The following is a 25,397-nucleotide window of genomic DNA, read 5'->3' as shown; positions in this document are numbered from 1 at the left end:
TTTTTAAAAGGGATACAAAAAAGGGAGGCGTGAGGAAGTCAGGAAAATAAGTTAACTAAAGATGAGAAATCAAAAAAAGAGGGAGTTTTGTTTTCTTTTATATGTGTTTTTTCTTTTTCTTTTTTGTGTTTAATGTTTGTATCTTTGTATTTTGTAATTTTGTATTTTTCTGTTTTTGTATTTTTCTGAACTTTTCTATTGATAAAACCTAATAAAAGATTATTAAAAACAAACAAACAGAATGGTGGTTCATCTAGTCCAGCATCCCCTGTTCTCACAGTGGCCAAGCAGATTCCTCCTGCAAGCAGGAGCACAAGAACATTCATGGTGGGCACTAGGTGCGTTGGAAGTTACATATCCCTTTTGTCAACAGCAACAAAAACACACAACTATGTAGAGATATGTGTCTCCTGCAGAAGCATGCAGACTGGTCGTTGCAGTCTGGCAGGAATTCAAGTAATCCCAGCATAACACAAGAATGGTTTTCTAATATGTTTGCCAAAATAAATATTTAAGATGCCATCTAGAGCCAGAAGAGGATTTCAGCATGAATTTTAAAGCAGAAATCACCTACTACAGAATATGATTGCCGGTTATTTAATTGTAATAATAATAATATTAATAATAATAATAAAATTTTTTATTTATACCCTGCCCTCCCCAGCCAGAGCCGGGCTCAGGGCAACTAACACCAGTAAAATTACAGTAAAATCATAATAGGAAAAAAACCACACCAATTTAAAATACAGGTTAAAATGCAATTTAAAATGCAGCCTCATTTTAAAAGTAGCCCATGGATCAAAACCGTAAGGGGAGGGAAAACATAAGGGTCAGACTGAGTTCAAACCAAAGGCCAGGCAGAACAGCTTTGTCTTGCAGACCCTGTCTCTTGTGTCAAGTCCCTAGTCTCTTGTGACAGAGCGTTCCACCAAGTCAGGGCCAGTACTGAAAAGGCTGGAACGGAGCACTGGAATGGAGATCTGGAGTATTAGTTAATGAAGCAGAAGAAGGCTTACCTATTGTATGCTTTAGTCTTGGAAGAATTGATTTGCTGATCAAACCTGTATCTCTTAAAATCTTCAGCACCATCTTTAATTGCGATAACTAAAAGCACAGCAACCAAAGGTAGCATTGTAATCTCCCTGTGGAAGACTTCTAGCTGTGGGAACCAGTTGATGATCACCAAGAACAGGAAATAGACATTGGCCAGCCTAAAAAAAATTGTATCCTATTAAAAGAGATTGATAATTTTACACTTGATTTCCACTTCTTAATTTGGTTCTTTTTGGGTAGTTAACAACAACAGGAAAAGTATGAAACCCTAATTCATGGGTAGGCAAACTAAGGCTTGGAGGACGGATCTCGCCCAATTGCCTTCTAATTCCGGCCCACAGATGGTCTGGGAATCAGCGTGTTTTTACATGAGTAGAATGTGTCCTTTTATTTATAATGCATCTCTGAGTTATTTGTGGGGCCTGCCTGGTGTTTTTACATGAGTAGAATGTGTGCTTTTATTTAAAATGCATCTCTGGGTTATTTGTGGGGCATAGGAATTGGTTCATTCCCCCCCCCCCCAAAAAAAAATTGTCCAGCTCCCCACAAGGTTTGAGGGACAGTGGACCAGCCCCCTGCTGAAAAAGTTTGTTGACCCCTGCACTACTTGGATCAATCAGCTTCTTGAGATGCTCACCCCCTCAAGGGTTGCAAGCCGCTGGGCTTCACTAAAGAATGCTCTGCCAAGGACAAAGGAGATACTTAATCGCCTCATACGAGGCCACTCCTTGTTCAATCGAAATAGAAAATCAAGTTGAGACCATGATCTGAAGTATATGTGGGCTAGTATAGGTGGTGCTGTGGGTTAAACCACAGAGCCTAGGGCTTGCCGATCAGAAGGTCAGATGTTTGAATCCCCATGATGGGGTGAGCTCCCGTTGCTCGGTCCCTGCTCCTGCCAACCTAGCAGTTCGAAAGCACACAGTGCAAGTAGATAAATAGATACTACTCTGGCAGGAAGGTAAACAGCGTTTCCGTGCGCTGCTCTGGTTTTCCAATAGCAGCTTAGTCATCCTGGCCACATGACCTGAAAGCTATACGCCAGCTCCCTCGGCCACTAAAGCGAGATGAGTGCCACAACCCCAGAGTCGTCCACGACTGGACCTAACAGTCAGGGGTCCCTTTACCTTAATGTATTGGGTTAGTCTCTTAGTTATCATGGCAGCCATGAAATATGGGGTTTTACCCATATGAAACATGGGGTTTTAAGTTGCCATGGGACGCTATTGTTTTTAATGTTGTAGGTGTTTGGCCGTATCGAATATGGTATATTTTGTGTATTTTTCCCCAAGCTAACCTGGCTGTACCCTATGAAAATTGGAATGTTTTCTGTTAAATTCTACAGTACACTACACTGATTGAGTTTTCAGATTTAACTACTGTAGGTTAGACTTTTTAAATCAAACTACCCCATCTAACACTTTTTGCTTTGCTTTACCGTTCTAGCATTTCTTCTGAATGCCTTTCCATCCCTGAAAATATATGCAAAACCTTTTTATCTATTTACAGATAGGTAGCCGTGTTGGTCTGCCATAGTCAAAATAAAAAAATTCCTTCCAGTAGCACCTTAAAGACCAACTAAGTTAGTTCTTGGTATGAGCTTTCGTGTGCATGCATCTGAAGAAGTGTGCATGCACACGAAAGCTCATACCAAGAACTAACTTAGTTGGTCTTTAAGGTGCTACTGGAAGGAATTTTTTTCTTTTTATCTATATAGTTGTGGTGTGTATAGAAATACCTGTGAAACTGCTCGAAGAGATTTCGAGGTATAAAAGTCAGCAAAGTGTACTTGGTGGTCCGTATCCCATTTCCAGAATAAACACGACAGACTTTCTCTGATTCCTTTTGAAATCTCTCATTACTGGGAAATACAACTCTCCATTTGTCCAAGACGTATTTCTGCCTCTCTTTGTCAGCTGACAACAGAGGTGCTGATTCCAACTGAGTCTGGGAGACCTCTTCTACGGACCACCGAGACTGCCAGCGATACCAAGCAGAGTCTACTGACAGAGCCATTTTCACCTATGGAATTGCCTGAAAGAAAAACACATAACAAGGGCTGAAAACCAATTCCAGTTTGGGAGCAAATGCATTTCTTGCTAGTGAAGCTTAAGGGCAGCAAATGAACATCTCAAGTTAATGTACTGGCTGCCTGAATTTCAAATATTGTGTTTCCAGAACAAATTGCATAGGCTAACAAGTACAATAAAAATACTTTGAGAAGAGAAAGAACAAACTATTTAACTGTTTGGAATAAACCACAGTTTTGTTGTTAAAATGCATACAGGGGTTTTTGCAGTATTCATACAGAGATCATTTCATACAAACAGAGTGGGAAGGTGATGCCAACATACAGTAAACTGAGTCACAGCAGATGTCGAAATGTTACAATATGAAAACCAGGGGAAAGGATATCTGGCATGCTGTGGAATGAAATATGCATATAGTTGTTTATTAGATCAAAGTCTAATAAACTGCATGCTTCCTCAGTACTGGAAGTGATCACAACTTGTGGAATGGAAAAAAACCTAGAAGAAAGTGCAACGCAGCAAGCAATTCTAGAATCCAGCTAGGTCTAATTCTAAAATAATAATTTAAATATCTACTTCAGTTTAAGCACTGAAGTCACTTACAAAATGACTTATGTGCCAAAAAAGCATTGAAACTGCAAGCAAATGCATGTCCTTTAACCTCTTCATCATGTAAGCCAGAGGTTGCCAACCTGGTGCCCATGGGGGCCGTGGTGTGCTCGAGGTCTTCCTCTGGTCACTGTGAAGTGTCTGAGCCTCCCAACACACTGCCCCCTTGGTCACAAAGTGGTGGCGGAGGTTATGTTTTTCTCCCCTGAGAAATTGTAGTCTGCTCCTTAAAAAACTGCTACGCTGAATGTGGAAATGAAAGGGTCTGAAATCACCAGTACCACCAATTCTGAAGACGTGGTGCTGTTTCATTGCTCCCTGCTATTATGTTATTGCCAGGAGTGGCTACTACTCATTATAACCCAATGGAACATTCATGTTTGGGGAGGTAGTACTGGAAGTGGGAAACTGAATCAGAGAGGATAGGCATCACCTTCATGCTCTCCCTATGAGCAGTTTGAGGTGCTTAGTCAGGCTGCACAAAGCACAGGCAGCCTGCTGTCTTGAGAAAGACCAATAAAAGCAGTGAAAATATCAGGATGCACATCCAAGCGAAATAAATCAGTGTTTTGCATTTTAAATTACACATTCTTGTTTCCCCACCTCCTTAAGCTGGAGGCAGAGCTGGCCAAAAATACTGAGATGTGTCTGAACTGAAGGGCAACCCAGTCAGATGAGCAGTGTACTACTACTACTACTACTACTACTAATAATAATAATAATAATGGCAAAGGAAGACAGGAAAAGCTGGCTAGGCGTGCCATTGAACTGAGTGAAAAATTGAGATGGTTCATTTATGTGGAATAATAACATTAGGCAGGACCTCTCATCAAACTGTTTTAGAATCTTGCTAAAGACTTCCTTTTTTACTTCAGCAAGCCTCCCCAGTCATAGTTATTTATGCTTGTCTTTAAATTTTTGTTGATTTTATCTGTCTTACTGATAATTGCATTATATTGTTTTCTGTACACAAGTTAGAATTTTTATTAAGTGTTTAATAAATATTTCTAGTTAAATAAATAAAACTGAAAGAAGGGGAGTGAGAGGAAGCTGAAATGATCATGAAAACCTGGACTTGTCTCTCTTGTTGTCTCATCTTGTTGAGATGGTAATTAAGTAGCTGAGAGTTCGAGAGAATTTATGCTTTTTTTCCCAGGGGGAGAGGGAGGGGGAGGAATGAACTTCTGAAGCAAATGTAATTAAAGGAGAAATTAATTGGTAAGGAGGTAAAAGGGTGGATTGGTCCTTATAATTTAGAGGCACCAACCATCCCTCGTGAAGCTGAGGCTCTAATACTTTGGCCACCTCATGAGAAGAGAAGACTCCCTGGAAAAGACCCTGATGTTGGGAAAGATTGAGGGCACAAGGAGAAGGGGACGACAGAGGACGAGATGGTGGGACAGTGTTCTTGAAGCTACCAACATGAATTTGACCAAACTGCGGGAGGCAGTGGAAGACAAGAGTGCCTGGCGTGTTCTGGTCCATGGGTTCATGAAGAGTCGGACACGACTAAATGAGTAAACAGCAACAACAAACTATCCTTGTTTGTGAATGGTCACTGTTGAAAATAAGAATTCTGGATTATATGGGTTCTTGGTTTGACCTATTAATGACATTTGTATTCTTCCCATTTGTTTCCACTTCTGCCTCCAGGCCCTGGTGTCTTCGTTAAAAGTCCCTAAGCAAAAAAGTGAGAAAGCATGGACTAATTGTAATTCTGTGGTTTTCGTTCACCTGAAACAAACAGAGCAGCAACAAGTTCAGATAATCATGTGATAAACCTAGTCTTGTCAAATACGGTTGTGCAGATGTGTATTGACCAAGGATGGATGATTGGCATGATAGATGTTCAACAGAGCACTGCGTTTTTTTATTTACTTATACAAATTCATTCATACATACAAATTATTTATTTATACAAATCTGTATATTACTTATCATTAAAAAATCAAACCAGTGAGCAATCCGAAACCTGCTGTTTTGGGTAGTGTGGGGGCCCGAGCCACCATGTCTCTCCCAGGAGAGATGCGTGGCTCAGGCGCGCTACAGGCCAAGCCCCGCAGTAAGTGCCATTTTGTCACCCTCCCTCAAGGATGACACCCGGGACAGACAGCATCCCCTGCACCCCCCTTCCTAGACCCCTGGCTGGAAGAACTGCAACTTTGGAGGTAGCTCTGACGTAGGGGTCATCCCAGTGCTGGATTTACGTATAAGCTAAACAAGCTTATAGCCTAGGGCCCCACTCTCTTGCCCCCCCCCAATATACTTCATCTTAACTGTATTTCAGTTCAACAATTACTTTGATAAAATACTTATTTTTTTATGTGCAAATGGCTTTAGATACCTATTTGGGCCATAAATTACCATATGGCATATATTCAACACAAAAACAGTGACAATTTGTTGTTGACAAAGGACATATAACGGGTCCCATTACCTTCAGTAGCTTAGGGCTTCATCAAACCTAAATCCAGCCCTGGTTCATCCATACTTTCGCTTCTCCCATGGCTAGAAAGTAGGGGTCTTTTCTGCTTGTCCTATGCTTTCTAGTCATGAGTCCGAGTAGCATTGCATTTGCCGCACAGCTTTCCCCCGAAAAGCACGCTCTTGGTCACTAAATTGGAACAAACGGCAATGCACAGAAAACCCGATTGCTGTTTGATATGTTCAGTGGTAAACTGCCAGTTTCCCTAGGGAAAAGCGGCAGGGCCAATGGAGCTGTAGAAGAGCCCCAAAGGAAACAAGGGCTATAAATAGTCGACAAGTTTTGAAGACCAGATACCAATCTGCTTCTCTGATGAAATCCAGCTCTACCTGTACTCAGGAGTACTTGCCAGTGGCGTAGCGTGGGGGGTGCAGGGGGGGCCGGCCACACCGGGCGCAACATCTGGGGGTTAGGGTTAGGGGGCGCATATCCACGGGTTAGGGGGCGCAAATCCACGGGTTAGGGGGCGCAAATTACTTGCCTTGCCCCGGGTGCTGACAACCCACGCTACGCCACTGGTACTTGCAACGGGTTTTGTAAGAAGAGGGTGTTAACCTTGGCACTGGAGTTAACCTTGGCACCTTGGAGTCAAATTCCAATGAAATAATTAGCCAGCCTTCATATACATTCCCTACAATTTTATTTAGATAGCAAACAAGCAAAGCAAGAGCTGAACAATAACTCTTCAGAGGATTCAAGAAGTACCTCCTTGTTGGATGTTATATATACCTAAAAGAAGACCACAAGGAAAAATAAAAACACTTGTTCGTTATGTTGTTGTTGTTGTTGTTGTTGTTGTTGTTGATGATGATGTTTTATTACCTGCCCTTCATCCTAAGGTCCCAGGACAGTAATTTAGCACACAGTTTAAAATAGTTAAAAAACTTACTTTTTTTTTTAAAGTGCTGGTTTAAAGTGTTAATGAATTTTAGTTTTCTAAAATTCCTCTTCTGGGTTGTTTGATTTGTGAAGTGTCACACTAAGTTGCCTGCCATAGGTATACTAGCTTCAAAGATCGTCCTTTTAACTACAAGAAGTAATTAATTTCCATTTTCACATCCCACTTTCATTAAGTATCTCAGTTACCAGACTGAAACTCTCTCATTAGTTGATTTTGACCACATCAGACTGGCCAGTGTCCAGCTGTGCTCTATGTTCCAAATCTCTGCTGCCTATAAATTAATCAGCCAGGTTATTATAATATGGTCTCAAAGGCCTTAAAGGGATTTTCAATTAGATAATGTTATTACAGTCTTAACTCACCTTGTTCTGAAATTGTTTTCAGTGAATTTTCATCCTGACAAAATTACTTGCATCCCAAAGTGTTCAGTCGGAAGAGACCTTTCACAAGTACGGTAGGTATCATCACAAAGCTTCCAGCTAAAGTGATGCAAAGGAGACAACTGAGATCAGAATGTTTTATGCAAGGCATTTTCAGAGGCCTGAGGAAATATTAATGGTCCAAGGCCCTGGAAAAGCCTCTGTTAGAGTAACTGCTTTAATTTAGGTCACAAATTATAATGAAGGGTGCGTTATAAGATGGGGTGGAAATAAGCAGACTAGTGTGGAGAAGTGGGTGGCACATCCATTGTAACAGGTATGATTTCCAGGCTGTTAAGTTGCCTGTGTCTGCCGTGTGTAAAATATAAACTGGGATTTGCAAAACCATTGGTGAACTATTATTGGTGTCTCTGATACAGCTAGGGGTCTAACTGTATGTTATGTTAAATGTGTCTCAGGAAGTGTTTGTTCCCTTTAATGTTATTATTCTCAGTGCTTTTTTCTGGGGGGTACCCAATGTATAGTCAAACCTTGGTTGTCAAACGTAATCTGTTCCGGAAGCCCGTTTGGCTTCCAAAATGTTCAACAACTGAGGCACAGCTTCTGATTGGTTGCAAGAGCCAGTGGCGTAGCGTGGGTTGTCAGCACCCGGGGCAAGGCAAGTAATTTGCGCCCCCTAACCCGTGGATTTGCGCCCCCTAACCCGTGGATTTGCGCCCCCTAACCCTAACCCCAGATGTTGCGCCCGGTGCGGCTGGCCCCCCCTGCACCAACCACGCTACGCCACTGGCAAGAGCTTCCCTCACTCAAGCAGAAGCTGCATCGGATGTTCAGCTTCCGAAGAATGTTCAAAAACCGGAACATTTACTTCTGGGTTTTTGGCGTTCGGGAGCCGAAACGTATGATAACGGAAGTGTTTGGGAACTGAGGTTTGACTGCACTGTTCTTTTTCTAGAAGAAAAGCACTGATTGTTATCATTATTATGGCAATTCACTCAAAGAGACTTACAAGCACAATAGAAAAACTTAAACCAACTGCCATAATACTAAGGATGTAGCGGCAATTTTCATTGGGAACACAGCACACGAGGAAGAGAGGCTTAACCTTTCTCTCACCTGTCACAAAGCTGAGGTAACTCTCCAGTCAGAGCACCACCCTCACCATGGGAGGTAAGAAAAGCAGTGCTATTGCCTGCCATTATGATACATGTCCTTGGAAGGACATGTTTTTACATTTTAGGAGCACACTTTAAAAGCTTGAGCGTACACCATATAAAGTGCAAAGCTGCCTTTATATGATATTTGGCTGAGATAAACTGCCTCAACAAACATGCCTCGGTAAGAACGTGCTTCTCAAATAAAGAGTTTTAAAATGTCCCATCCTCTCCAGCAGTCAAAGGTGCGTTTCACCAATCGTGTTTCATTTATGACTTTTGCTGCACTTGTTGTCACATGACTGAAACTCGCACACCTATTCATTATAGCCTGCCCAACATACACAACACTCAATTGGGAATTATTGTAGCCACCTATTAAATGGGCCATTTTTAGGTGTTACGATTCTAGTCATACTCAACAGGGAATATTGCTTGCAAACACTTATACAGACCTGTAGCTTGTCTATATGCAGCGTGTGGCTCTGAAGAAAATACTTTATTGCTCCATACAGCCCCTTTCTCTTTCCCACTAACAGCTAAAGAAAACAAAAGGGTTCATTATAGGCTCAGTTTGCATAATTATTGTGAGCCATGGAATTTCACTTTGTGTGTGCGCACACACATGTGCGCATGCACAGAAAATGGATTGCCCAGAAACAGAATTTGGAGTTTTGCTTTCCTATGTTGATCTTCAGTGTTAAGCATAGTCAAAATTGTTATGTACTGAAGTTCTCACACTGGGCCAGCAGGGGGATACTGTAGATAGTTTTCACTGAGGTCCACATATGCAAATAAGGGATTGAAAGTGACGTTCAGTGATTGGATAGTTACAGAAAATGGTTACTGTTGCGTTCTAGTGGAGCTCTATATAAGCAGGCTGGCTGAACCCTTCAGTTCAGTTCTGTTCTGGCCTGTCAATAAACAAGAGCTATTTGAAGAACTGCTGTGTCGTCTGATATGTTCACCCACAACTTAACAAAAATAGATCCACTGAAATTAATGCCCATAAATTTCAATGGGTCCTCTCTGAGTATAACTATCATGGAATATTATCTGGAACCTGAAGTGGGAGATGGTGCACAGACTACCAATGTATCAAGGAAGAAGCTCTTCACCATCAAACCAAGCCAAAACAACACACGCAGTTTCTGCTTCTAATAGGGGAGTGAGCCATTCTAAGCTACAGCCAATCTCTAACCAGCTACGGATTTATTTTACAATCTAAATACCCTGCCTACTAGTTTCTTCTATTAGACATCAAGCTTTCCCGCCTGTACAAATAGCTCTCTTGAAAGCAGTTACATTTATGAACAGTTTGTGTGCTGATCACACTGCCAGCTGTCAGCAGACAAACAATCATTCACACCAAGGGAAGGAAATTGATGCGGAAGAAAAATGGCTCTCAAGCAATGTCCCCATCAATCCAAATAGAGAAAGAACCATAAAGAGTTCCTTGTAACCTAGAGCCTTATTAATGACTCCCCAGCTTTGTTCCTAAATACATAACTTCCCTAGTTTTATTTGATGACAGACATAAAGAAAATGTACCCTCAGGGGTAGCTTTAGAAACTGTGGCAGTGAGGCTGTGGTGCAAACAGATCCTGATCTAGGAGGGATTTTATTTATTCTAAACATCCATAAACAGTTTCCCCAAGGCTCCAAGGCTTGAAATTCACCCAAGTCTTGTTTTCAGGTCAGAAATAGGACACATTCCTCTCCCCATTTCTCACAGTACATCACTGCACAACAAACTTGCATATTTTCCCTAGGATTCGATTTAAAGTACTATTGCCAGGTGTGTGTGTGTGTGGTTTTAAGTTTGGCATGTTATAAGCTGCCTTGGGCACAATCTGGGGAGAAAGTGGCACATGAATAAATGGATGATTATGTAAACCCATGCCCATTTTCACAGTTAAAGGTAAAGGTAAAGGTACCCCGACCGTTAGGTCCAGTTGCGGACGACTCTGGGGTTGCGGTGCTCATCTTGCTCTATAGGCCGAGGGAGCCGGTGTTTGTCTGCAGACAGCTTCTGGGTCATGTGGCCAGCATGACTAAGCTGCTTCTGGTGAACCAGAGCAGTGCACGGAAACGCTTTTTACCTTCCCGCTGGAGTGGTACCTATTTATCTACTGGCACTTTGACATGCTTTCAAACTGCTAGGTTGGCAGGAGCAGGGACCGAGCAATGGGAGCTCACCTTGTTGCGGGGATTCATAGAATCATAGAATCCTAGAGTTGGAAGAGACCACAAGGGCCATCGAGTCCAACCCCCTGCCAAGCAGGAAACACCATCAGAGCACTCCTGACATATGGTTGTCAAGCCTCTGCTTAAAGACCTCCAAAGAAGGAGACTCCACCACACTCCTTGGCAGCAAATTCCACTGTCGAACAGCTCTTACTGTCAGGAAGTTCTTCCTAATGTTTAGGTGGAATCTTCTTTCTTGTAGTTTGGATCCATTGCTCCGTGTCCGCTTCTCTGGAGCAGCAGAAAACAACCTTTCTCCCTCCTCTATATGACATCCTTTTATATATTTGAACATGGCTATCATATCACGCCTTAACCTCCTCTTCTCCAGGCTAAACATGCCCAGCTCCCTTAGCCGTTCCTCATAAGGCATCGTTTCCAGGGAACGCCAACCTTCTGATCGGCAAGCCCTGGGCTCAGTGGTTTAGACCACAGCGCATAAATTACAACAGAGTAGGGCAAGTTATCAGCAGAACTAGGTTGGGTCAGTTGGGCACACAACTAGATAGAAATGCAAGGTGGGCTTTCCAAGACTGTGTAATACATTTAATTCATACAGATAAATGAAGACAAAAAGGAAAATCCATGCCACTTCCATTGTTACTGTTGCAGTAATTACAACAGAGCAGGGCGGACTGTCAATAGCATAACAAGGATGGGCCAGCTGCACACACCTTAGACGAAGATGCAAATGGGCCTCCCACGGTCATATAATGTACTGATAGAAATTGCCAGATATCAGCTTGGTGAGATGCTTATGAGAGCAGCGTGTCAAGCGGAGAAGTGTCTTTTATTCTCTTTATACCTGTATCCTAACACAGTAAAGCACATTTAGTAGCTCAGTCTTGCCGGCATGGAAGGTGCCAGAGTGCCTTAACAATCAATCCCTCTTTCCAGGGAACTTTGAGAATCGTAGCTCTGTGAGGGGAATAGGAGTTGCCTAACAACTCTCAGCATCCTTAACAAACTGCAGTTCCCAGGATTCTGGTCTGATTCTGTTTCAAGTGCTATGATACTGTTTTAAATACATAGTGCAGGTTGGGCCTATAGCATGTGGGCTGGTGAAGAGAGAAGGCCTAGGGCTGATGTCCCCAATGAAGTACTCATATGAAAGCCTCCCCCAGCCCCTGTGAAGCCTTTGCTTGCTTTGTTTCCTACCCTTCTCTCTGGGTTTCTTTATATGTTTTTGTTTTTCCCTGCTCTCAAGGGGTGGATCGGTCAGTTCCCCACTCTCTTCTGTTTATGTTCATCATCCTTCTCTAATGTTTCCCCCCCTTCTCTTGGGGGTGTTGGCTTTTCCCACTTTTCCTGGGGAGTCAGTATTTGTTTTCCCAGTCCTATGTGTTTGTTTTTCTTCCTTCTGGCTTGCCTCCCTTCCTTTTAGTGTTCAAGAAACACACATACACAGAGTGTAAGTAAGCAGCGGATACTCCCAAGTAATTGTGACTGGGGGTGTCTCCCATGGCAGCCATTTTGTGGTAGTGCTCATGGCACTTTTGAAAATTCCAGCTGTATCCATGGCTCTGAAAAGTTGGGGACATATGGCCGATGGTTTGATTTTTTTAATGAAAGCACCATGGTTGGGGTTATGAAGAAGCTTACTCAAGATATTGCTACTTCCCCACCACAAGAATGCCCCCAAAGAATTGCCACAGATAACAGAAGTTGGTGGCTTGCAGCCTGCAAACAGCATTGTTTGGGGCCATTTTGCCTCAGTTGAAATAACTAGTTCCCTCACTGCAGACAGATATAGCAGGGCTAAAGAAAACATGGCCATAAGGTTGTGAGAATAATTCATACCAATCCAAAGTCACCTCTGTATATTTCTGCTTTTGCTGTGGTAAGCATTTCCATGTTTGTAAACCACTGAACTTCAAAGTTCGCTGCAGGGGATGCTACAGGGTGTTCCTTGTTTCAGTGTGTAACATAACGGAAGATGGTGCTCTGGATCCAAAAAACATAGCAACCCATACCAAAAAGGACATCTTAGACAACAGAGAACCTTCCCAACATACAAATTATGCCCCCTTTTATCCATGCCTACAAGCTTTACATGTAACTGGAATAAAAGTCAATATGGATATTTGGTCACAGATGCTGGAATTTAAATAAATTGTGAAATAGTCATTCTGCCAATCTAGTTGGACCATATGCACTACTCATTCTATGGGCCTCCATTCTGTTTTTACATGCTTCAAGAATCCAACTATGTGCATTTTGTTATGGTGTTGTAAGGCTGTCCTAGTTTGAAGAGTGTATGAATTTCTATTTTTAATTCACTGTAACTTTCCATAAAATGCAGAGCAACCCTGTCCATGATTATTCAGAAGTGTTTAATGGCACTTACTCCCATTAAATAATGAAATAATGTACTTTACAAAGGATTGCAAAAGCTTTTCACATGGGATATCAAGACTATTCTCTATAGATAGGGCCTGCTATATCCCTTGCATTTCCCTTCTTATCTCTGTCTCCTTCAAAAGATGAGGGGTGTGCTTTTTATTTTACTTTTCACATCCCCCCCAAAAAAAACCCTTACCCAAACCTCAAGAAAGAGACAAAGCATATATATCAACAGATTGGTATGTATGACTCTATGGGATCTGATCTAGGGCTGTTACTGCAGACATTTCAAAAAGGTGCTTTTCAAAAAATGGTTGGGTAGATTAACCCTCATAAATAACTGAAAGGAGCAATTAATATGGTTAACCAGACTGCAGTCATCCATGTCCTGCTAACCTCCAGGTTAGACTACTGCAATGCACTGCACATGGAGCTTCCTTTGAAGATTGTAATTAGTTCACATCATAGCTTATAGGCTAGCAGCTGGAACTGAATATTGGGAACACATCTTGCCATTATCATCCAGTCTGTTTCTGAGTTTCATAACTGAGTATGAAAAAGAAGCACCCAAGAGAAGAAATTATAAAAATGCTGTGATGTGACATATGCTGTAGGCCACTAACCTAGATGGTTTTTTCCAAGACAGATGTTTCATTCCTGCCAACACAGAGCTGCTTGACCGAGGGTGCTTCTCGACTGTTGCTATTTTGTGTGTGAGATTGAATCATATTCCAGCAAATTCAGTTTGCACAATTAAATTTGTGCAACACAATCACTTCAACCGCTCTTGGACATTTTGCAGTAAGGAAAATGATGGGGAAAATGTACTGGAAAATGTGAGATAACAACTGCTTGATGCAACATTGTGTAGCCTCCCTGAAAAGAAATCAGCATAGATGTTCAGTAAACAACTAGTGTTGCAGATAATCTGTCCACAGAATTGTGCAAACAAATCATGATGAATGCTCAAAAGCAGGTTGTCTGGAAGCAACCTGAGATTTTCTGTCTTGCCAGTGTGGCCTGGGAGCTGTCCAGCACAGCAATGAGAAGATCAAAGGCAGGGTTATTGAAGGAGGAGGGGAACTATCCAGCCAGGGAGTCAGAAGTAGAGCACAAGACTAGGAGCTGGACTGAAGGGGGTGTTTCACTAGCAACATCCGGGGACCAAGATTTTATATCTGCCCTGTCTCACCAGTTTCTTGAACGCCAGTGGGATCCTTGTTCCAAGTATCATAAAGTTCATAATTCATTCTTCTAAACAGGACTCAGTTTGAACTCATTGTAAACTCTAATTGTGGAGACCTGGGGTGACCAGAGAGGGCTGCAGCTGAGGTGTACAACTAGTCATGGGTGCATGATGGCCTCAAACTGACCTTAGTCCCAGTATGTGCCTGGGTTCGCCTCATCTGTTGTGGGTTCAGGCATCAGTGATCGCACTCATAACTACAGTAAAGAAAGTCAAGGATAGGTCTATCTTCATATATGTGCAGTCTTCAATTCTACTGCAATATTATGAGCTACATCATCCCTCAGATATAAGGACTTAGCAAGAATAAAGTAGCCTGGTTTCAAATGGAGTGCTGTTGTCAAGAGGATGACCCCACAAAAGTGGAAGGCCTGGATGCAACCAGATAGAGATTGCTGATCTCATGACCTATTGACCCCTGCAGCCAATGAGAAAGTGACATATAAAAAGAGAAAATCTATGTGGTAATGCTTTCTTGACCTGTCTGGGGATTGAAAAGGCATGTGGAATATCTGATTAGCTGGGAAAGTTGTCAATGACTTTAAGAAAAGAACTCCTCCCTGTCTCCCTCCCCTCACTGCTTTTTATTTCGTTATGCTCTTTTAATCTATTTGTTAATGTAGTTAAGAAAGTCTTATATGATTTGGGCATCTTGAAGTTTGGGGTCTTGGGACAATGGAAAGATATTCAAGGGTGGGAGCTGCAGTTGTGTGGGGAAGGGTTAGATGAGCAGAGGAAGTGAACACTTGCATTCACCCCTGACAAAATGTTTCAGAACATGAGTTTTTTTTTATTGTATTGTATTGTTTAAAAAAATACTTCAGATTTTAAAAAACTGAATAAAAGAAGAAGGATGTGCATGTCAATGACTATCAGCTGTGAACTCCCTGATCAGAGTAACAGATGGTGGGAAGGAACGCACAACAAGAGATAGTCTGTTTCCACACTGACTGTCTACAGTTGGCAAACCAATGGTCCTTGACTTGACCTGACTTGATAGCTCTTCTTTTATTTTCAATCCTGGATTTGATAAATGTAAATATGCATTTCTAAACAATATTCCTGCTGAAGTTTATTCATTAAGGAAGGCACTAACCTTTACCACCACTAAATACAAAAAGCCCCGTAGCATCAACAATAAAGATGCCAATAGGTTGACTTTCCATGATTCTCCCATGCACACGCCTCTCAGTAAGAAGACCCCGAGGGATGCTCATGCAGCTGTAAGGGCTCCAGCAGGCTGACAGAGTACTTTCCCCTCTCATTTCTCATCAGCATTCACATCAGTGCTTTTGGCTAATAGACAGGCTTCTGCTTCCAGATACACAGCTAAAGATGAGCATTTGTGCCAACTGAATTAGACCTTTCAACCAGAGACGCTTGGAATCAGTACTCTTCACACATCACAGGCCATCTGAAACCTTCTGCTCATGCTGTTTCGCTGCAGCTACCACATCCCATGCTCACGGAGAACAAGAACACGGGCAATAATATAGGAGGAGAAGCAGCCATGGGCTGTTCTCTTTGCCAGGCTTATATTAAATAATGCATGCTCATCCAAGAAGCATATTTTGGCATATCCAGAGAGCCTGCTTCTAAGGATATGCTACAAAATTCGATTAAAAAATATTGTTGCTTGCTTTAGTTGGGGTTATTTTTTTTGGGGGGGGTGTATTGTGGGCACATTCAATAGTAAAACAGCACTAAAATTTGAGAATGGAAGGTGTGGGTCATCTGGCAACTGTCTACCTGGCCTGGAATAAGCATCCTCCCCACTTGAGTGACCAGACCAGGACCAAATGAGGATGCAAGTCAGCCTGAGTTGTCTCCTGGTCCCTTGGGATGCTGCTGCTGGTTTGACACTGGATCTAAAGGCTGCTTGTGGAACCAGCTTAAGTGGAAGGTTCCTGACTAAAGAATTTGCAGGCTGCAGCTACAAACTGGGTAAGAAAAGGATCAAATAAAGCCATAGCCAAGCCTCTGCTCCCACCTAAGGTAATTTTTCCTGGTCACCTTTAGGGGGGACAGGAGTCATGAAATCCGCAGAAAATGTAAACCAAATGATTACCTTTTCCTATCAACTCTGGGGTCAGAATTGTTTTTCCTTCTTCTTCAGTTCACTCCATTATATTGAGATGTTCTTGAGATTACACACAGTGGTAGCTTCTGAAAGTGAAAAGCAGTTTCCATTACAGATGAAAAGTCAATTTCAGTTAGAGTTGATCTGAAATGAGGATGGAGGGGGTGCTTTTGGTTTTGAAGAGTTCCTAATGTGTAAAACTTTTATGTCCCATTGCAAAAGGGAGTGCAAGTGAGCCGCTCTAAGACACAAAGCACCTTTGGGTCAGCTGCTCCAAAACAGAGAGGGCTGACCTTTTAGAACAGGGCCAGGGCCATTTCTCGTCCCTCCCTCCCATATGATTTCCCTCTGCATGATGTTACTCTGCATCCAAATCTGATTGGCTATGTGGCACTGTATTGTCATCACATCAACCATGTGGGCCTGGATTGGCTGGAAATGAAATAGGGGTAGGAGGCAATGGCACCAGAGTAGCAGCAAGGTGGGAAACCAAGTGTCTATAAACAGAAATGAGGCAGGACTAAGGGTTAGGGGCAGGTTGTGTAACTGCTGCACATTATGACCAAGGAAAACTCTTAACATCCAAATGTTGCAGGCAGGATTCAAATCTGGCAGCTTTTGGAAGAGAGTTTAAATGCGGTCAGTTTTACTTTGTCCCCTCCTCGATACATTTCTGTTTTGCTCTTTGCAAATGGCATATTCACAAACTTTCAAAGTGGTGTTAATGCTTGAATTATATGCTTGGCTTGTGGCTATACTTCTGGCAGGCTTCTCTACTGTTTGGATAGCTTCATGGCCTGCGTGCCAGCCAGACATCATAATCCTGCATAATTTGTGATAACCAGGTGGCAAACTTTCAATCTAAGACACGTACAAGTGGAGGTGTTGCATGTGCAGGCCACCTCATTCTTTCAGTTGAGGTAGCAGATTCACCCATGGGTGCAAAGCAATGTTATTGTAGATCTCCCACCCCCAGCGAAATGAATGAGAAAGCCGTTGCAGGGACAGAGGCTTCTGTTCCTTGTTTGAACCTGAATGCTTTCCTCCAGTATAAGGATATGGTTCAAATGCTGTCCATCTATGAATAGGTAACATGCAATTTCCCCATGAGGTTAGACCAGCATGAGGAAGAGTGCAGATGTGCTGCCCAGTCCCACCCCTTCCAGCTCTCCCTTGTCTTGAAGGGCTAATGTCTGCAATGGAGGCTTTATGCAATTTAGGCTCCTGATCACACATGATTCTATGTAAATCACATTGCGGTGGGTTCTCAATGTACAACAGGCTTCCTGCTGCAGACATTTGCCTACCAATTTGTGGAGGCTGGTGGGGCTGGCTGACAGGGATGTTGACAGAGGAGGCAGAGAAAGACAGCATCTCTCCACTCTTCCCATCATATGAAGAATCATATGCATTCATCAGGGGAAGAATGCAGCTGGTGGAGGAGAGAGAGAGAGAGAGAGAGAGAGAAGAATACCATTGAGTGCCAAACCTTGTGAACTGTAATTCTTCCTTTCCAAAAGGAACCGAAATCTTTCCAGCCTAACTCGGGGTCTCCTAGATATTCATTATCTTTCATGCTGTTTGTGGACGGCTCTGCTTTGCTCCCAAAGCAACCAGCACAGGACTAGAGCTGCTCATTTTGCTATTACAGGGAATGAAGATCACTCATGGTTTTATCACTTAAAACCTCCGTTTTCCGGTTTTGCAGTGTGTTTGGTATAGCAATTGTAACAATATACGTAAGATAAAGGCAATTATATTGCAATAATGTTTTCAAAAGCTTGATGAGTTCACTGTGGCAAATGACTTCGACTCTGTTGTCCTGACAAATTTAGTTGAGAGAACGCTGGGGAAGGAGGATGTAAAAAATATTTGACCAAAAGAGGGCAGAGGCGCATTGTACAGAGTGATGAAATGCAGAGACACGTAATCAGCCTAGTTACTTGGGTTTTTATTGCAGCACCTGGAGCACATAGGATTTTTTAATATATTTTTTACTTTTGCACCAGAAAATATGACACAAATAGTTGGTTCATTGGGTTTCCACGGTTATGGTAGTTTGTAGAGAATTACTGCTGGCACCATAGTTTAGAAAAAACACACACACACACACACACACACACACACACAATTGATAAAGAAAGCATTAAAACATATAGTATGAAGGGGGAAAGGGATCTGTTCTGTATGTCTGTATGGTAACAGAATCCTGACTTCTTGTACGTGCATAATCATATCCCATGTACATGATTTCCCCCTAAAATAACAATACTGCTAGCCTGGAAAAGAGAACAATGTATTAACATGGCTGTAGCCTTCATCCCAGAAAATGTTACTTTCTTTTATCAGGGTTTTAGGGTTACACACATTTTGAACTTGTCAGCCTTGACAACATTCTTTTAATTATCTGTTTATGTTGAGATGGGGACTCCATTTTCATTACTATTTAGAAGATAATGTGTGTGTGGAGGGAACTGTTCTTAGCATCTTTTTATAATTCATTTGCATCAGTCTAGTAACAGTAGACTATGTGTGCAAAAAAACCAAGTCCCCAAGTAGATCATTCTTCCAGATCTGAATCTGTTTGCTTAGACACTCCACTGTTTCTGCTCTATTCAGCACACTGCTGTATAATGAACATGCTGCAAAAGATGGAGAGACCTATTTAGATAGCCATATAAATGAATCAAGTACCATATATGGATTATACCAGGTTTGGCATTGGGAAACCGTGGAAACTGTGCAGCTGGAGAACACATCCTGAAACCATGTTCATTACCTAGATGGTTTTAACACATGGCTGTAGACTAGACCTGTGTTCTTTCCTGGGCTTTTACCTGCACTTGTACCTCCTCTTCTTCCAGGGATACAAGGAAGGATAAAGTGGACCTCCTTCTTGCCAGTTCTTTACCCTTATCAAGTCAAACATCCTGGAATGGCCTACTGAATATTACTGATGCACCTTCAGACATTTCAGCAGGGCAATTGCAGAGATGTCAGGATTTATGGGGAAAGACATACAGAGCTCAGCATTGTCAGAGTAATGGCAATATTTTGCATTGTACAGTATTGCCTGTGAATTCATGAGCACCCATGTCTCCAGGACAAGCATTTTGTGATGGCAATAAGTCTGGAAATCAGATGTCATCTGGGGTCTATAGAAATGGGCTTTTGTTGTATTTTATGCTGAAAACGTTTAATTAAAAAATGATTATTAAGAAACAAAGATGTTAAGGTGCTAATTACATGCATAATCTGTAGTAAAACTGAAAGAGAATAAGAGACACAAAAGTATAGTCTCTGATAGGACGGACAGATGCTGAAAAGCACAGGGCTGGTGCACCTTCAATAGCTGTGTCAAAGTGGGAATTTCAGCAGGTGTAGTTTGTCAAGTTATAGCTGCTGAAATTTCCTTATCTAGAAGACCATTAAAGGCATGGGAGGCCTATCCTCTTTTGCATGGGAGCACCCTTTCTCTGGGAGAATGCTGCTTCCTTGATTTGCCACTTGGTAGCCTTGATGCTTACATCACTTAGAGTTAATGGTAGACTTTGCAAGAAGTGCAAAGGCCAAATAGGTGAGTTTGCTTCCTTATTGAAAAAGTGGAATGAGACAAGGAAACGTTGCAACAGTGAGCTTCTTGGGAAGATGTAAAGGGAGCATATGTTTGCTGAGGCCAGGCCTGGTTTTCAGTTTAAGCTTCTGTTTAGCTAAGTGGCCCATATCTGCTTGGCTGCTGTGAAACCCTGCTATCCTGTCACCTTTCTCCTCAGAACATGATTATATTCCCAAAGCTTGCTGCCTCTGCTGTTGACACAGAATCCTGTAATCTGATGCCCATGTCTAACACCAGAGCTGTGTCACTGCTATACCTCCTGCTGGCTGTAATTTGTCTGCTTCTGTTGCCTGTTGCTAGTAGCACACTCCAGGAAACAGGGCAAAGAAGTAAGCAGGGGTTAAGAGCTGCTAGTGCATCTTCTATGGCCAAGAAAGAAAGAAAGAAAATAAAAGCACAACCTGTGGTCAGGTGTTGTTGAAGACAGGTAACTGGTGGATGGTGTGACCTCGATTGTCAACAAACGAGGCTTAGCAACAACAGATGTCAGTGAAGCCAGGCCATATGTTGTTACACAACTGCTTTGGAAGCTGACACAGTTCCAATTACAATACATCCCCATGGAGACGGGTTCTGCTAATGATTAATGACTCTTGATCTCTTGAGCTGTTTCTACAAGAGCACTAATATTTGACATAAAAGCACAGAGCTCTGCTTTCAGAGTTGCTGCATGTGTGTGCTGGCCACCACCTGTTGTTCAGGGACCTATCCCTTTAGTAAACACAAGGAAGGGTGAGGGAAATAGGGAGAAAATGTTTATATGTCAACAGAAGTCCATGTAGGTATAGCAACAGTATAAACAGATAGCCGCTGCTTGGCTGGCAGTGAGCAAGGGACAGACACTATTTTGCAGGACTGCGGGAATGAATTATTCAAGTCACACTGTTTGTCATTTTCCAGGCAGAAACCTTTCCCCTCTGGTCATTGGTAAATCCCATCTAGGAGATTACCTGCCAGAGAACACCATTTCCAAATCTTCAACACTCCACTTACTAATTTCCAGGGCATCTCTGCTTGAAATACATTATTTACAAGAGAGCTTTGTGTGGGAAGGTATTAAGGAAAGTTGCATAAGCCTTGCAAACCTGGCTTAAATTAGGGGCAGAGAACAAGGATCTGCAACATAATTCTTGCGGCTTGGCTACAAAGAGGCCTCGTCACCGTAGGTAAGCTTGTAAGCATCAGCCCGGTGTCTTCAGCTCTCTGTGCGTCTGTTTCATGGTTATGTTTCACCATGGAAATAGAACAGCAGCTCCTTTTCATTCCTAGGAATGTGCCCCACACAGCACTTCCTGGGCTGCCAAGGATGTCAAAACAAATAAGATATGGCAGTCTTTCTCAATGCGCTGCCGATTCTTAACGTTAAGGGAACACCAGCCAGCAAGCAGTGAATTTCATAATGAATAAACGCTAATTGCAAAACCAAGAGCTGTGAACTTGGGACAGAGACCAAAACCTTGAAATAATTTTGGTTTTTGAGCCTTTTTAAAGGGGGGGGGGAGGAGATTTGAACTGTGCAGTCGCAACAGCTGCTAGAAAGGTGATGTGACTGCAATAAATGGCTTTTGCTGTTTAGCAGCTACTGAAGGCAAGGATGTGTGCTTGCATGGAATGGAGCTGACCTCACCAGGGTCTGCTTCCAAACCCACCAGGATGGGATTGGTCCTCTTCAGTTGCTGCTCGGCAGCAACAACTGGTTATACTACTACTGCCACTGTCTGGTAGCCCAGGGCAGAGCTATTGTTGCTGGACTACAACTCCTATAATATCCATCCAGCTTACCAGTGGGCAGAGATGATGGAAGTTGTAGTCCAACAACTTGTATCTGTGTATCTGAAGAAGTGTGCATGCACACGAAAGCTCATACCAAGAACTAACTTAGTTGGTCTTTAAGGTGCTACTGGAAGGAATTTTTTATTCCAACAACACCTAGAGACCCAAGGTTGAAGAAGGCTGGTCTAGGGGACAATCACTGCTTAGATCTAGTTGCAGCTTAAGTACAGTGTAAATACAAATATTTAGATCTTGGCATCTCATCTTCTAATTTCAGATGTATGAATGAAGGCTGTTCAGCAGTGAAGGAAGCATATTTTACAGGTGCTTATTGTCTCTTTACATATCCCAGGCTGACCGTGGTTAAATAAATGGGCTGCAATGCTTATTGGCTGAAATAAAGCTCTGCTTAGATCTACAGAGAAAATACAGGCAGTGAGAAAAAGCTGAACAGTGAGGAGCCTTGGAAATAACTTTTTGTTATTTTAAAGGCTTCAGACTAATGATGTATGAAATGGAACTATTAATAGGGAAGCACCGAAGGAAGTTATGAAATTGCCAGAAGCATGTGGCTTCAGAAATTCTATCAGGGACAAAGAAGAAAGCACAAATGATTATTATTATTTTTTTGGGGGGGGTTCCCTTTTCTGGATCTCATCTGAAGGGAATAGATATATGGTCTATAGTGAGATGCATACTCTGACTACCTTGCTATGGGGAGGGGGTGTTATGGGTCTCCTTTGTTGTAGGAGATGCCTGTTCAAAGTCCCTGGCTGAGTCCTTCCCCCCCACTCCATAGCATTTCATACAGATATCTTAAAATAGAAGCATTTTCCAATCAAGATGTCACAATTTGGGTCACTTGATAATTCACTGTGTGTTGTAAACCAACTTCTATCATGAACTAGAGACACTCTGTTCTTTTAGTCCTTGTAACTGAAAATGAGAATTGTTAACTGACATTTTTTATTATGTCTGAAAGCAGCACTGGGTTTGTCTGGGGCTTGGAGAAACTTGATATTAGAGGCCAGAATTTCAAAGTTATAGGATTTGTTGAACCTCACTATACCTGGTTACTCCAGTGGTATGAAATTAAAAGAATGATAGGCCAGATTTCTTGCTGCCCCAAGGGTTGTATTCAACTATGGTAAGTCCTCCTATGAGCACTTTACCCTAGTTTTTTTACACATTACTTTACAGGAGTACTGCATCTCAACATTCAGAGAAGTGCAACTTTCAAAGGATGGCTGTGTTTTGGTTCACATATTAGGTAAATTCATATTTAAATGTGAACTGAACTGAGGTCTTCTCCATCTCTATTTAGGGGGAAGCCAGAGGAAGAGAAGCAGCAAGGGGAGGTGTAGTACTCTTCATAGCTTTGTAGTAAAGAATTGGCTTTATATATGCAAAGTCCCAAGTCTAATCTCCAGTGAAAGGACTTCAGATCAGAAAAATGGAATGGACTTCTGCCTGTGATCTTGGAGGGTTACTGCCTGTTGGATTAGTATGAAGACGCTAGCTTCCTTAGCAAGAGGAGTCATGCACCTAAGATTGGTGTGAGCATATATGGCATTTCTGCCTCAGGACTCTTCTTTACGCCTAATTGGCTGCAGTAGTTAGAGGTACAATTGTTGCCAGAGAAAGTTAATTCTCAGGAGAATACTGTTTGCAGGGAAGGCCAAATTGTCCTCTGTACCCATCTAGGAGTGGCACTTTTGAAAAGCCCAGTGGCACCATTCGGACACCAATTCCTGTCTTCATTAACCTCCCCACCCACCTGGTGCTGCCCGAGGTAGATTGTTTCATTCTGATTGTTTCAGCAAAGTGTCCATGCAGTCTTAGCAATATATCAGCATTAAGTTTCCATTTGTCTCTGAAGTACCTTCTACTGATGATTTCTAATAGCTCTTTAGACTGGGATTCATAACCATTTTCTGCAGCTAACAACAATGCCAATAAAAGTTTTTAAAATGCCAGTGCAAGTCTATGCCTACTCAGAAGTAAGCCCCACTGAGTTCACTGAAGCTCCTAGATTAAGTGTATATCTCATGGGTGGGGAAATTAATACCTGGGGGCCAAATGTGGTCCTCTGAGCCTTTTTATCCAGTCACTGAGGCTCTGTCAGGCCATACTCCTCCCTGCTCCTGCTCCTCTCACATGGATTTGCCTTGCTAGGATGTGTTCTTGAACTCTGATCATGGCTGTTGACTGCTTCGGTGAAGGATAGAGAGAAGTGTGTAAGTCTCTGTAGAAACTAGGCTAATGAACGAAGGTAAAATTTATATTTGTTGCTCTGGCCACTTTTGATTCTTCCTCCACCCACTATTGACGTGTGGTCTCTTGACGATTTCCCAGATAGGAACATGGCCCTCCATCTGAGAAAATATATGGGTATGCAGGAATAAAGTTCAGCTTCTCTGCTGTCACTCTTGTTTCCTTAAGCTTTTTATTCTCTATTTTGTATGTATCTTTGCAAGTTTTGTTTTTTTTAAGTTTTCTAGTTGCCTTCTTATCCTTTTGGGAAAGGGAGTGGTCAATATGATCGACTCCATGCTGGTAGCCTGGAGAGATAACAGAATTTCCAGCAGTGACAAGAGATGTGAAAAAAGACAACAGTCTGAAAGGAAAGCTTAAGAACTCTGTCTTTGCTGTGTTCAGTTTGAGATTTCAACAGGATATCATTCAGGAACATTTGTCAGAAAATATTTTCAGGAGCTTATGCTTTGTTTACCTTCAAAACTGTGGACAGAACATTCATTTGTAGACTAGTCTCTAGAAATTTTGGGTGGCAGACCAACTAAAATTAATGAGCACGATTAAGTTAGGTCCATTAATTTCATTAGGTTTACTCTGAGTAAAACATAGCTGAATGCTGCCCATGGGGCTGGTAGCTTTATTTAAAAGGGCTTGTCTTGCTAGAGTCTTTGATTTTATCAGAAAGCTCACCAGCTCCAATCTGCCATGACCATACCTGTCAGTTTGATGCAACTTGAAAACTTGTAAGCCATGGGATACAGGATTTTGTCATCCTACTGCAACCTTCTCTTCCCCACAATGTGTATGCAGTAAAAAGTGTGTTGTGAAGTCATTTAGATTCACATTTCTCTACTCTGCCATCTCATACATTGCTTCTTGTGGGAGGGATGCAAAGCACAATGAAACCATGTCATGAGTTTTGATGCATGAGTTTTGATGAGTATTTTGATATGCCTTGATGCTCCTGTAAGTATGAGTTCTCATGCCTCCCATTGTGGGTGCCCTTTGCAGAACTGCATGCAGCACCCCCCTGGGCCACGTGGGACTCACCAGCTGGTTGGGCTGGCCCACCTCCCTGTCACCAGCTGTTGGGGTTCCCGCCAAACCCCAGTTTAATCTATCAGTGTCTTGTTGGAGGTGGGGCCAGCCAAGTGGACTGCGAATGGGCAGGCTTCCCATTGGTCCGCTCGAGATGCTTAAATAGGAGGCGGAGCTGGCAGCAAG

The 25,397-nt window shown here is 42.3% G+C and overlaps 1 long non-coding RNA gene across 1 annotated transcript in view; it reads right to left on the bottom strand.

The window, feature by feature from the left end:
• Window positions 1-1,015: 1,015 nt before the first annotated feature.
• Window positions 1,016-25,397, bottom strand: part of LOC308581965 — a 64,709-nt gene continuing 40,327 nt past the window's right edge. Inside the window, exons 2-5 of the long non-coding RNA XR_014005416.1 lie at window positions 16,517-16,614; window positions 7,441-7,557; window positions 2,792-3,087; window positions 1,016-1,211 (exon numbers count right to left, since the gene is read on the bottom strand). This is a non-coding gene — a long non-coding RNA (uncharacterized lncRNA). The remainder of the gene's footprint in view (window positions 1,212-2,791; window positions 3,088-7,440; window positions 7,558-16,516; window positions 16,615-25,397) is intronic.

This window comes from Podarcis bocagei (assembly GCF_964188305.1).
Source record: "Podarcis bocagei genome assembly, chromosome: 2".
NCBI lineage: Eukaryota > Metazoa > Chordata > Lepidosauria > Squamata > Lacertidae > Podarcis > Podarcis bocagei.
This window is presented reverse-complemented; position numbering and strand designations above follow the sequence as displayed.